Consider the following 13,463-nt stretch of genomic DNA (forward strand, 5'->3'; position numbering starts at 1 on the left):
CTTCAGTAAGTCCCTTTAGCACTTCATATAATAATGGTTTGGTGATGATGAGCTCAATTAGTTTTTTTCTTCTCTGAGAAGCTCTTTATCAGCCCTTCAATTCTAAATTATATCTTTGCTGGGTAGAGCAATCTTGGATATTGGTCCCTGCTTTTCATGACTTTGAATATTTCTTGCCAATCTCTTCTAGCCTGCAGAGTTTCTTTTGACAACTCAGCTGACAATCTTATGGGGAACTCCCCTGTGGGTAACTAACTTCTTTTTTCTTGCTGCTTTTAAGATTATCTCTTTACCTTAAACCTTAGGCATTTTAAGTATGATGTGTCTTGGAGTGGGCCTCTTTGCATTTATTTTGTTTGGGATTCTCTGTGCTTCCTGGACTTGCATGTCTATTTCCTTCACCAACTTAAGGAAGTTTTCTTTTATTATTTTTTTCAAATAGATTTCCAATTCCTTGTTCTTTCTCTTCTCCTTCTGGCACCCCTATAATGTGAACGCTGGACCTCTTGAAGTTGTCCCAGAGGCTGCTTGTATTATCTTCATGTTTTGGATTCTCTTTTCTTCTTGTTGTTCTGATTGTTTTTCTTGCTTCCTTATGTTCCAAATCATTGATTTGATTCTTGGCTTCATTCATCCTACTGTTATTTCCCTGTAAACTGTTCTTTATTTCCATTAATGTATCCTTCATTTCTGACTGTATCTTTTTTATGCTGCTGAGGTCCTCATTAAGTTCCTTGAGCATCCTTATAACAAGGGTTTTGAGCTCTGCATTTGATAGATTGCTTATCTCCATTTTGTTTAGTTCTTTTTCTGGAGTTTTGATCTGTTCTTTCATTTGAGCCATGTTTCCTTGTTGCCTTATTCTGGCAGCTTTCCTGTGTTTATTTCTATGTATTAGGTAGAGCTGCTTTGACTCCATGTCTTGGTAGTGTGGTCTAATGTAGCAGGTGTCCTTAGGGTCCAGTGGCGTAGCCTCCCGTCACCCAAGCTGAGTACTTGAGATGCATTCTTGGTGTGGGCTTGAGTACATCCTCCTCTTGTAGTTGAGCCTTGGTTGCTGTTGGCAGATTAATTGGAGGGATTTACCCAGGCCAGTCAGCTGCAAAGACTGGCTGTGACCACTTACCACCAACCTCTGCCCTCTGTGGAGGATCAGCTGTGCAGGAACAGGGTGGTGGTACTCCATTGTGATGTGTAGCTATCGACTTGAGTGTGCCGGCCCTGGGGTTTCCTGGGTGGTGTAGGCCAAAGTCAGCCTCACCTGTGTTTTTTGCCCAGGGCCACCCTGCCTGAGCTGTTCATAACATATTCGTATCATATCAAGGGCTTGTAATAAATAGATGCATTTTTCCACTTTTTCATTGTTGCAGTCATGATATAAAGTTTATTTTTCTTCATATCAGATCTAAATGAGCAAGTTGTCAACTTGGTAAAGACAAAAAAGCCAGGCATGCACACGATAAAAACAACAACAGCATATAACTAGAGGCACCTAGCAATTACCTGTGATTCATTTTTGAGCCTATGGTGTTTTTATTTTAATTCCTGGGCATACTCTCAACTGTTGAAATCTAGTCCTAGGGATAGAATGAAATATTATTCTCTTCATGCCTCAACAGATGAAAAGAAAAATGACTGTTTACCTGAGTTCCATTCTCAAACCACATGGGGTGGCCCTTGGGCTGTATTGTCACCGTTGTTTGTTTGTAAGTTTTATGATCTGGGTTTGAGAATGCTTCAGGGTTCCTGGAGCAGTTTTGAAACCTGAGAAATCATAATTAGTGTTAAAATACCCTGTCAAAATAAAATTATTTTTCTGACTCAACAAATATTTGTTGCAAACACAACATCAAGAATTTTCTACGAGAATGGCATTTTCAATATTTAGGACTCAAAGAAACAGGTTTTTAAAATATTACACCAGAGTGACAAACTAAAGATGTGCTTACAAATACAGACATTTGTTTGCTTAGGTAAATTAAATGAACTGCCTTATTTTTTATGTACCTGTTATATAATAGAAATTCAGAAGATCCAGTTTCCATCCTGCTTCTGGAAGAAACTAGACCTTTAATTTCGAGAAGGAGAATAGGAAAGAGATCTTTTTTTAATGACTCGCTGGGCCAGAAGCTCCAGCTACGTTCTCCCAGCTACATTATTCATGCTGTTCCTGGTTTCTTAACTCCTCTATATTGAATCCCTTACCTTCAAATTAGGGTGTTGGATATGGCCAAGGTTCCATAATTAAGAATCTATGCATGGGATTCAGGGTGGTCTGTGAATTCCTTATAATTGCATGCAAATTTCTGAGTATATATGCATGTGAAATATTCTGTGGGAGATGGTCCAGAGCTTCCATCAGTTTCTCAAGAGGACTTGGATACTGAAATATAAAGAATCAATTTACTTAGAACAAGCTGGGGCGTTCGTGCCCCTGAGAGTAGAAAAACCCAGGAGATGTGAGACATGGAAAGCTCCAAGGATGTCTGTTTCTGTTCCTCAACTTCTTTGGATATTATGTGCTAAAATAAAACTGCCTGAGAAGTACAAGCAAGAAAGCCCCTGTGATAGAGAGCTGATTCTCCACCACTAACTCCTTCCTTTTAATCTCCATTCTTCATTTTGCTAAAAATATTTACTTCCAATTCTCTCTTAATCTTACTATGGTGCACTGCCCCATGGTGTTAAAAATCTTCACAGTGGCAAACAGAGGGATATTTCAAAATATTAGTGTTGGAGTTAAGAAAGCAAATGACTTAATGACTTGATAAAAATTTCTATATACCATTCATGGTTTGTTTTCAATCAAATTGAAAGAGGACTCAATCAAATCGTTACCTGATAAATTATTACATTTCTTGATGATTTGTCCCAATAATTTTCTCTACTGTAAATTTCTTTCTCTATTTCATTAATGTCTGCTCTTATCTCTATTACTTCTCTTCTATTTTCTTTGGATTAAATGTAATGTTGTTTTTCTAATTTCTTGGGCTATTTCAATCACCAGAAAACTGAGCGATACTTCTCTAATAAGATTATTTCTTTTGATGTATACTTATTTATGTAAACAAGTTAATCAGTACTAACACCCATGAAAATGAAAAAAAGTAGATTTGCTTCTAAAGATTGTCTCATTCTAGCAAAATACATATTTTTAAATAATTTAAAGCAAAAATCAGCAAACTGTAACCCATAGGCCAAATCATCCCTGCCACCTGTTTTGTAAATAAAATGTTATTGGAACACAGCCATCTCCAATTGTTATATAGTATGTAGGCCTGCTTTCATGCTATAAACACACGGTTGAGTAGTTTTGACTAAGATCAAGTCGCTTCAAGCCTAAGGTATTTACTATCCAATCCCTTAACAGAAAATATTTGCTAACCCCTGGCTTAGAACCTAATAGTTGTATAAATTTAACAATATTTAAATACATGTGTGTGTGTTGCTAAGATGATAGAACAATAAATAAAATACTATGAAGCATGAAATATTTTACCTTAGGATAACATTCTGTGGAGAAAGCAGAATTAAAATACAAATTTAAAGAGGAAAAGGAATCACGTGCAATTTTCAACTGTTAAAGAGGAGCTAATTTATGTATGTGTCAATTTTGTCATAAATTGTCATTCTGTAGTAAATACATACTTGACTGTGATGTATGATCTTGTGCATATATTGATACATTTATTTTATTATTTTATTTTATTTTAAAATGATTTCTTTTTCTGTACATTTTATTGATTATGTTGTTAAAATAGTTCTAATTTTTCCCATTTGCTCCCCTCCATCCAGTACCCCCCTTCCCCCAGCAATGCCCCCCCCCCATTCATGTCCATGGGTCATGCATACAAGTTCTTTGGCTTCACCCTTTCCTATATTCTTCTTCTTTTTTAAATTAATTAATTAATTAATTAATTATAACAATAAAAAATAACAATTCTCCCCTCTTAGACTTAAGACCCTTTATAATCTTATAAAGGACAATGGTTGAAGGTCTCATGATCCTCTAGCAGCTTCAAGCTGGACATGGTCATCATCCTACCTACCCTTGGGTCCAGAAATCCCTAATAAGAGTGAGTGTGTGGAGGGGAAGGTGGCCTTCCCACATTGGGGAAGGATCTTGCAGACTCCAGGTCAGTTGGCTGTCCCTGGACCACAGCATGCTTGGTTTAACTGGCTGTCATCCTTGTTTTCTTGGAGGGCAACAGATTTGGCAACAGGGTTAAAAGGCATTATTCAATCCATAATCACTAGATGACAAAAGGCAAGAATTACTTTTTCAATGTTCCATATCAAGGAGAAAAAAAGGCTCTTTGGAGGAAGGTCTGCAAGACATGTCACACCTATTCAAAGACCTTTTGCCCACTATACTTAGTTTGGGCTGAGGGGGATATTTCTTGGCCCTTTCTGTCCAAGCCTTTAGGACAGAAAAGAGAAACCAGTTTTAAAGTGAAGCCCTCAGACCACATCATGCTTCACCAACCCAGCCACTTAGTTCAACCAAACCGTAGAGTCTCAGGAGACAGCAATGCAGACAGGATTAAGTGAGACCTATACATATGGACGATTGCTTAGTTAATGAGATCATAGGCTTATGCCCTTTGAAAACAGAACACACATGTTAATTTACACAACATAACCCACAAACCAGTCTTTATATCTGCAAGACTCTCTTATTGGAAAGACATCCAGTTGCAAGGCATTTGACATTCTTCTTGCCTGTAAATTAAGCATCTTTGATGATGTCACAGACCTAGTTTAACTTTCAAATGAAAACAAACTTGAAATGAAAATAAACTTTAAAAACAGTTAGCTGCACTACTTTATAGTCTAGCACTGAGCATGGTGGTTTTCCTTGAATCACGATTTTTCTCCTTAAGGTTGCCATCCTTGTCATTAAAGGGACTGCATTAAGTCCAGTTTTAGTTTATCCTTTTCATTTGCATAAACACAACAAGAGCAGCAAATGATCACATATGATCTTTATATCTGCTTTGCTGGAATTTACACAAGGAACCTTTAGGGTGACTTTCAGTCTGTCCTTCAGGGCATAGAAGCTGAGCCTCATACCTGCCATTCATCTTTGCCTGTTGACACATTGATTTGATTTGTTAATTTCTTTAAGATTTTTGCATTTCTTTGTGAGAGAGATTTATAATTTATCTTTCTTCTAATATATTTTTCATTTTTTTGTACCAAAGACATGTTGAACTCATAAAACAATTGGAAAATGTTTACTTTTGTTCTATGTTTTGAGGTTTGTATAAAATTCATATTATTTTTTTCTTAAATAATTTAAGAATTCATGGTGAAGCAATCTGGGCATGGAGTTATTTTTTAGTTTGTGGGGGAAGAGTCCAAATTATTGATTCAATTTCTTTAATAGTTATAGGAATGTTCAGATTTTCTTTAATTTTTTTGCACTACTTTTGACAAGTTGTTTTCTAAGAATTTTTAAATTTAATATAAAATTTCAAGTTTATTGGTATAAAATTTTATAATACCCTTTTATTAAAAGTTTTATACTTATAGAATCTATATTGATGTTTCTTCTTTGCTTTGGATTTATTTGATCCTTTCCTTTACCTTTTTAAAATTTAACTTTGCCAAGATTTTATAAATGCATTGGTCAATTCAAAGAGTCAACTTTTAATGTTTTTGATTCTCTCTACTGTGTGTTTCTTTTCTATTTCATTAATTTCTGTTTTATTGCTGTTATTTTCCTTCTATATATTTTAGGTTTTAATTTGCTATTATTTTTCTAGCTTTATGAGGAAAATATTTTAATCATTGATTTTTCAGTCTTAATTTTTAATCTAATAAGTATATTTCCTTCTAAGCTCTAATTAATATTTATAGATTTTGATATATATTTTATTATCATTTAGTTATTTTTTTATTTCCAATATGATATTTTTGAGCATGAATTATTCAGTAGTTCATTGCTTAACTTCTAAGCATTTGGGAGATCTTTTGTTGTCAATTTATAGATTAATTATGCTGTGTCCAGAAAACATATTATGAATGACTTCAACTATTTGACATGTTTTAGGACCCAACATGTATTCAGTCTCAGTAAATGTTCCATGTGCACTTGAGAAGCACACAGAATTTATAGTTTGTCCTGACAGCTCTTCTTGGTCTTTCCCAGCTCCCTCCCCATGTCCCCTGTAGGTCTTGACCTAGCACATCTCCTACGTGGCTAATCCAGCCTTGGCATCTACTTCTTAGAGGACCTGGAATAACACAGAACCCGCTGAACCTCTACTGCCTTTTGTGCTATTGTTGCAATGTATTTACTTGCCCCTATATATGAAATCCTGCAAGACATTATCATTTTTCTATAGCTAGTATTTATTTGCATTTACCCACAAACTTGCTTTTTTCTTAGTGAACTTTTTTCTTCTTCTGCATTTTCGTGGCCCTGTTTTCATGGAACTGGAATAACAGTTTTATTCTGCCTCAAAAATCATTTCAGTATTTCCTGGGGTAGTAGTCTCTTGCTGATATTTTTTTTTTCTCTTTTTGGTTTATCTGAAAATAATTTTGTCTTTATTTAAAAAAAGTATCTTTACTGAATATAAAACTTTAGGTCTCCTGCCAGCATGAAACCATGGCAAGCTAACCTTTTAGTTTGCAAGTAAGATACAATCTCAAACCCTTCACAGTTCTTGATAAATACTACCTGTATTAGCAGTTTTACTTGCTAACTTGTATATCATCTATCTCCTCTTAACTTAAGTTCTATGAGGGCAGAGACTTTGTCTCTTTTCACCGTTGTATCTTCAGCACATAAAACAGTTCTTGGCACAAAGCACTCAATAAACATTTGCGGATTGAATAACTGAATATGTGAAAATATTTACCACACGTTTTCTTAGCATGACTTTTCAAAAATCTATAGAGCCATTTTTTTAATCATATTTTAAAACCCAAGAAATCCTATTTTCTCAACGTTTATGCTGCTTAGATCGTTTTTTTTCTTGACTAGAATATTACTTAAAGTCTTTTCTCATCATATTCATGTTATTTACCATTTATTTCAAAGCACATTCTTTACATTTGTTCCTATTGTAGACATTTAGTATTGTGGGTACAAAGGGTAATATTATGGAGTCTAGAGTAATATTGCTTCTTGGTCTTGTGCTGGCTTTATCCTGGCTTTCCTTCTTATTAGCAATGCATCCTTGAGCAACTTAACCTTTCTAGACTGAAGTTTTTATACTTTAAAATAGAGATAATAATGTCTATTCATAATACTATTGCAACTATAATCAAAGATAATATATGTAAAGTACTTGGCAGAGTACTGGGTCTATAATACATATTGAATGAGTGTGAGCTGAGTTGTCTATGGAATTTGGATATGGTTATTCCTCCCTGTGATACCAATGGTGCCTTCAGGTTAGAACTGTTTTCCAATTTCATGCATATGCTCTTTGTCCCACGGTGAAAGAAATTACAAAACCAGTGAATAATAACTGGCTCAGAACTGCAAAGCTCTTGGATGCACTGCTAAATTTTTACCCAGGTTTTTGTTTGCTGCAGGGTGATCTGAGATCCCTTCTCCGAGGTAAAAGAGCAGAAGAATTGGGCAAATCATTTGGAAATTCCAGGAAGTAAAAAGAAATGCTTTTAAATTTCGATCTGCATTTCTGTGCTTATGGTAGTTGAAATTTTAATGCGTTCTCTTGGTCAGAATTTTCCCATGAATTATTGTCTCAATGCTCAAATTAGAGAATAACGATATAGTTGAAGTCTCATTTTACAAGATAAGAAACCGAGGCATTGTGGTGAAATGGTGAAATTTTATAAAGTGAATACAAATTATGGCTGAGTCGACATTTATGACTCTATAGCCCAAGTTTAAGTATAAAGACTCAAACTGAGTATGTTAAATTATTGTTTAAGGTAGGAAGTAATTATAGTAATTATTATGCTATTAGATAGGAGTATAACCACATCATTTAGATAATTATATTTTATTTTTTTAATTGCAAAGACTATCCGATAAAAGTTTCTGACCAAGCAGCAATATTGAAGGTGGAGAGTGCTTCTTTTGAGAGGCAGCACAAAGGCTCATTGAAGACTTGGGTTCATCTTTCCCAAATGCTGGCAGACAGCAGTCATGTGCAATTGCTAGCTTAGACAAAGTCATGGTTCTTCATGAACTCTACATCAACACCAGTGCAAAGCATTGCTGAAATAATAGCCTGAAAAGCTGGTGGTTATAGATAGATTTCTAGAAATAGATGAATTTCAGTGAACAGGAACAGAAATGCTTGACATTCTCATATGGTGTTATATTGAGAAGTTGCTCTAGTAAATGAAATTAAATGCTAGTGACAAAGCATTCACCAGAAAATAAATAAGTTACAGAAGCAGTCCTTTGGGCCTGTGATTGAGGATGGCGTTTTGTTATATCAGGCATAAAACTTTCCATAATTAAGGCTAAATCTAAGGAGTGTGAGACAAGATGATTATAAATGGCAGCGTCACAGACATGGGGGTTCGCAGCAAATGCCAAATGCTGAAATATGCTGGCCACATTTTCTTCTAAGAACATTATTATCATGCTCATTACTATCAACAACTCTGTGCCTGCTAGGTTGACCACACACCATGCATTCTGGTTTGTTCAAACAGTACTGGGTTATCCTTGTGTATGTGACCCTGCCTGTTAGGGTTCACTTTCGCTTTCACAAATGTCCTAGTTTAGACAATAAATTATATGGCACTCTGTGCATTTGACATTATTAGGCATTTGAAGGCTAACCCAAGAAAAGCTGTAGTCCTTGGACTAAATGGTGCTTATTTTTATCCTTTGCAGAAAATGTGCCCTTATTGCATTTTGGAAGAGCAGGGGCAGAGGTCTGGTGTGCAGCACTTTGGCACCCGTGAGACTTTACAGGCAGGTAGGTTGGTTGAATTAAATACTTAAACATGCAGAGTCTCTGAGGTTTAGGCAAATACTACATCTCTGTCAAAGATTCTAGGAATTTAAAGAATACAGTAGTACTCCCTCATTCACGGTTTTGCTTTCTGTGGTTTCAATTATCCAGCATCAATCATGATCTGAAAATACTAAATGAAAAATTCCATAAATAAGAAACTTAAAAGGTTTTTAAGTATATTTTATTGATTATATTGTTACAATAGTTCCAATTTTTTCCGCCTTTGCTACCTTCTGCCCAGCACCACCCTTCCCCCAGCAATACACGCCCCCCCCCAAGTCCATGCCCAGGGGTCGTACATACAAGTTCTCTGGCTTCACCCTTTCCTATATTATTCCTATATTATATAAAAAATGACAATTCCTCCCTCTCAGACTTAAGACCCTTTATAATCTTATAAAGGACAATGGGCAAAGGTCTCGAGCTCCTCTAGCTGCTTCAAGCTGGACATGGTCATCGTCCTTCCTACCCTTGGGCCCAGAAATCCCTAATAAGAGTGGCGATGTGGAGGGGAGGGTTGCCTTTCCACATGGGGAAGGATTGTGCAGACTCCAGATCAGTTGGCTGTCCCCGGACAACAGCATGCTTGGTTTAACAGGCTAGCATCCTTGTTGTATTCTGGGAGCAACAGATTTGGCAACAGGGTTAAAAGGCATCATTCAATCCATAACCACTAGATGACAAAAGGCAGGTATTAATTTTTCAATGTCCCACATTAGGAAAAAAAAAAAAAGGCTTCTTTGGGGGGAGGTGTGCCAGGCACATCTCACCTGTCCAAAACCCTTTTGCCCATTATGTTTGGTTTGTGCTGAGGAATATTTTAGGTTTCCCCCCCTCTCAGACCTCTGGGCCCTTTCTGTTCAAGCCATTAGGATAGAAAAGAGAAACCAGTTTTAAAGTGAAGCCCACAGACCACCCCATTCTTCACCAACCCAGCCACTTAGTTCAACCAAACCGTAGAGTCTCAGGAGACAGCAATGCAGACAGGATTAAGTGAGACCTATACATACAGACAATCATTCAGGTAATGAGATCATAGGCTTATGCCCTTTGAAAACAGAAAACATATGTTAATTTATGTAACATAGCCCACAAACAAGTCTCTAAATCTGTAAGACTGTCTTATTGGAAAGACATCCAGTTGCAAGGCATTTGACATTCTTCTTGCCTGTAAATTAAGCATCTTTGATGATACCACAGACATAGTTTAACTTTCAAATGAAAACAAATTTTAAATGAAAAGAAACTTTAAAGATGGTTAGCTGCACTACTTTATAGTCTATCACTGAGCTTTGCGGTTTTCCTTGAATCACGATTTTTCTCCTTAAGGTTGCCGTTCTTGTCATTAAAGGGACTGCACTAAGTCCATTTTTAATTTATCCTGTTTATTTGCATAAACACAACAAGAGCAGCAAATGATCACTTATGATCTTTAGTTCTGCTTTGCTGGAACTTACACAAGGAACATTTAGGGTGACCTGAAGGACTTAGAAAAGACAGGTGTTTACAGGCAAGACTGAATGGCAGGTATGTGGCTCAGCTTCTGTGCCCTGAAGGGCAGAATGAAGCAACTTATAAGTTTGAAGTTGCATGCCGTTGTGGAGTAGGAGGATGAAATCTCTCACCATCCTGCTCTCACCCAACTGGAAAATGACTCATCTTTTTGTCTATGTTGTATGTTCTTGGCCCATTGGTCACTTAATAGTCGTCTAGGTTATCAGATCCACTCTACTGGCATTGCAGTGTTCAAGTCACCCTTATTTTACTTCATAATGACCCCCAAGGCACAAGAGTACTGATGCTGACAATTCCAATATGCCAAAGAGAAGCCATAAAGTATATGTGTAGGGAAAAACCTTACTATATCAAAGGTTTGGTACTATCCATGGTTTCAGACATCCCCTGGGAGTCTCAGAACATATCCACCATAGATAAGAAAAGTCTGCTCTACTATAGCCCAGTCAAATAGAAGTTGTGTTCAACCCTCCCACACTGGAAAGCATCCTTGACACAACATTTGGCTGGGAAGCTGGTTCTTAGAGCACCAACAATATGACCAGCCCTTTTCACGCCAAGAAGTATAGAGTGCCCATCTTTGCTATGACCCTGATGAAAAAGTCCCAGACATGTGCTTCCCCAAAAGAACAAAATGGTAAAACTACTAGTTAGACTTGTGTATAGACTAAACATCCTGTTGTGACTCATCAAGGAAAGTAACCAATCAGCTGAGTCCTGAAGAGAGTTTATTATTTGGGGATGTTTAAATTTCCAAAAATCATGCCAAAAATAAAGTTGTGATTCCCTTTTTCAATGAGTAGTTTTTCTCTTGTAGTCGTTAGAAATAAGAGAAATAAGATATAAAATCTAAGAAATATCTTAGTTTTTTAAATAGCACCTGACAGCAAGCAAGCTATTCAAAGAAAAATGTAGATTTCTCAAAACTAATTCTCATACCTCTATGAAAAAAGGAACAGATCTGCAAGAAAAAAAAAGGAACAGATCTTGGATCTATGCAAAGTAAGGAACAGGAATTGCCATCTCTGATTAATTGAGAGAGGAGACAAAAAGTGTAGTTGCAAAGATGTATATATTTAGGGTGAAATAATGATGTTTTATTGAACTTTACATTAAAAATGGATTTATTAGTCAACTGAAAATAGTTAACTGGAGTCATTTATCAATAAGAATCATTGCTCATCTGAAAGAAAACACACATCAATCCTAAAGAATTCATTAATTTATTCAATGAAGATTTACTTATCACTTACCATGTGGCAGTTATTTTTCTGAGTGCCTGGAATGCTGAGGTGAACAAGACAGACAAGCTCTTCCTGGTCTTACATGATCGACGGGAGACAGTTTTAAACATTAAGAAACAGGGTGACTTCTGGGTAAGTGCCATGGATGATGAATTAGAGATTGTTATAAGATTTGGGGCTCTAGACTAAACATTTCAGAATGGTGAAATTTAAGCAAACATAGGCAAGGAAGAGAAAAAGTGGTAACAAAAAATAGTCACTAGAATAAAATTGGGTATTGGCGATAAATTTTCTTTCTTCCGCTCACTGCCTCCCTTCAGTGCTGAATGACTCCTAGCCTTCCTGCAATTAGGTGGTTTGTTGCTCCTTTTTATCCATTACTTAAATCAAGAGCCTCCGTGACCCAAGGACTCCTCTGGAGACTCCTTCTTTGGAGACTCCTCAACCTAACACAGATTCAGTTTGCAATCCAGAATCACTCTTCTCACTCCTTTCTTTGATGCTGTAAACCTTGGCAGAATGTGTTCCTCTGTTTAGTCCTCTTAAGTATGGTGACATTACACTGGTTTGGTTCCCTTATGAGCATTACCCAGGTGCACAGAGGAGAAGGTGTCCTTGAAACATGAGGCTAGAGACGTCTGGCTGTGGTGAGAGCCCTGTGTCTCCTGGGGCAGGGGTCAGTTACCCTCATTGCTGCCGAGCCCCGTAGGTGCTTGGTTTTTGTTATTATTGTTCCATATTGTTTTAACATTTCATTCCCTCAGTTGCTTTTTGCCCCACTCGGTCCTTCTCACAGTTATCCAGAGTGTGCTTTTGTTTTTCCAGGTTGTTTAGCACTCCCTGATAAAAATTTCATTTTCACATACATACTATACATACTTACAGATATAACATTTATAGCATAAATAAACCTAGATCTGGTTATTAATTAGCCACATTATATTCTGTGTATGACTATGTCACATTTTATTTCTCTGTCCCCCTATTGCTGGCCTTTTAGTTTGTGTCAACTTCATTTATAATATTACAAAGAACTTCTATGCAGTTCATCTTTGGCATCAGTGTTTCTCAAAAAAAAATGCTTAAAGTGTACATTTTCAATGATAGAGATTGTTAAATACTCAAAGTGGTTGTACAAATTTATCCTCACCCTGGAGTTTATGAGAGTTCCCAGGACCCTGCTTCATCTCAATACTTGGATGAAATTTTTCCAATTTGATGGGGAGAAATAGCATTTATGATTTTAACTTGCATCTCTCCCTGATTACAAATGAGGTCAGGGATATGAAATGTTTATTTCAATATGAATTTGCTGTTCATATCCTTTACCCACTTCATTTTTTGTTTGTCTTTTTTCTCCTCCTGATGTTTAAGAATCTTTTACATAGTTTGGTTAATAGCTCTTTATGTGTTTTATTGCATGTGTATATTGCAAACATTTTCTAGCATTCTGAGGCTTGCCTTAAGTTTTTAATTTTGACATAATCAGATTTATTACTCATTGTTACTTTAGTGCTTTTCCAAGACACGTTTCTCTGTTGTAAGATCATGAAGATATTCTCCAGCAATTTTTTCCTAAAATCTCTTAAAGTTTTGTTCTCAGATCTGTAATTATTTGGATTTTATTTTTCTAAGTGGGATGAGGAGGGGATCTAAAATAATTTTTTTTTCAGAGTGATAGCTTTTATCCAAGCACATCTTACTCTATAGCTCATTCTTTTCCTTGTGAGCTTGTAATGAGCTGTCA

The sequence above is a fragment of the Furipterus horrens genome, unplaced genomic scaffold, assembly GCF_987537825.1.
Source record: "Furipterus horrens unplaced genomic scaffold, mFurHor1.1.pri manual_scaffold_6, whole genome shotgun sequence".
NCBI lineage: Eukaryota > Metazoa > Chordata > Mammalia > Chiroptera > Furipteridae > Furipterus > Furipterus horrens.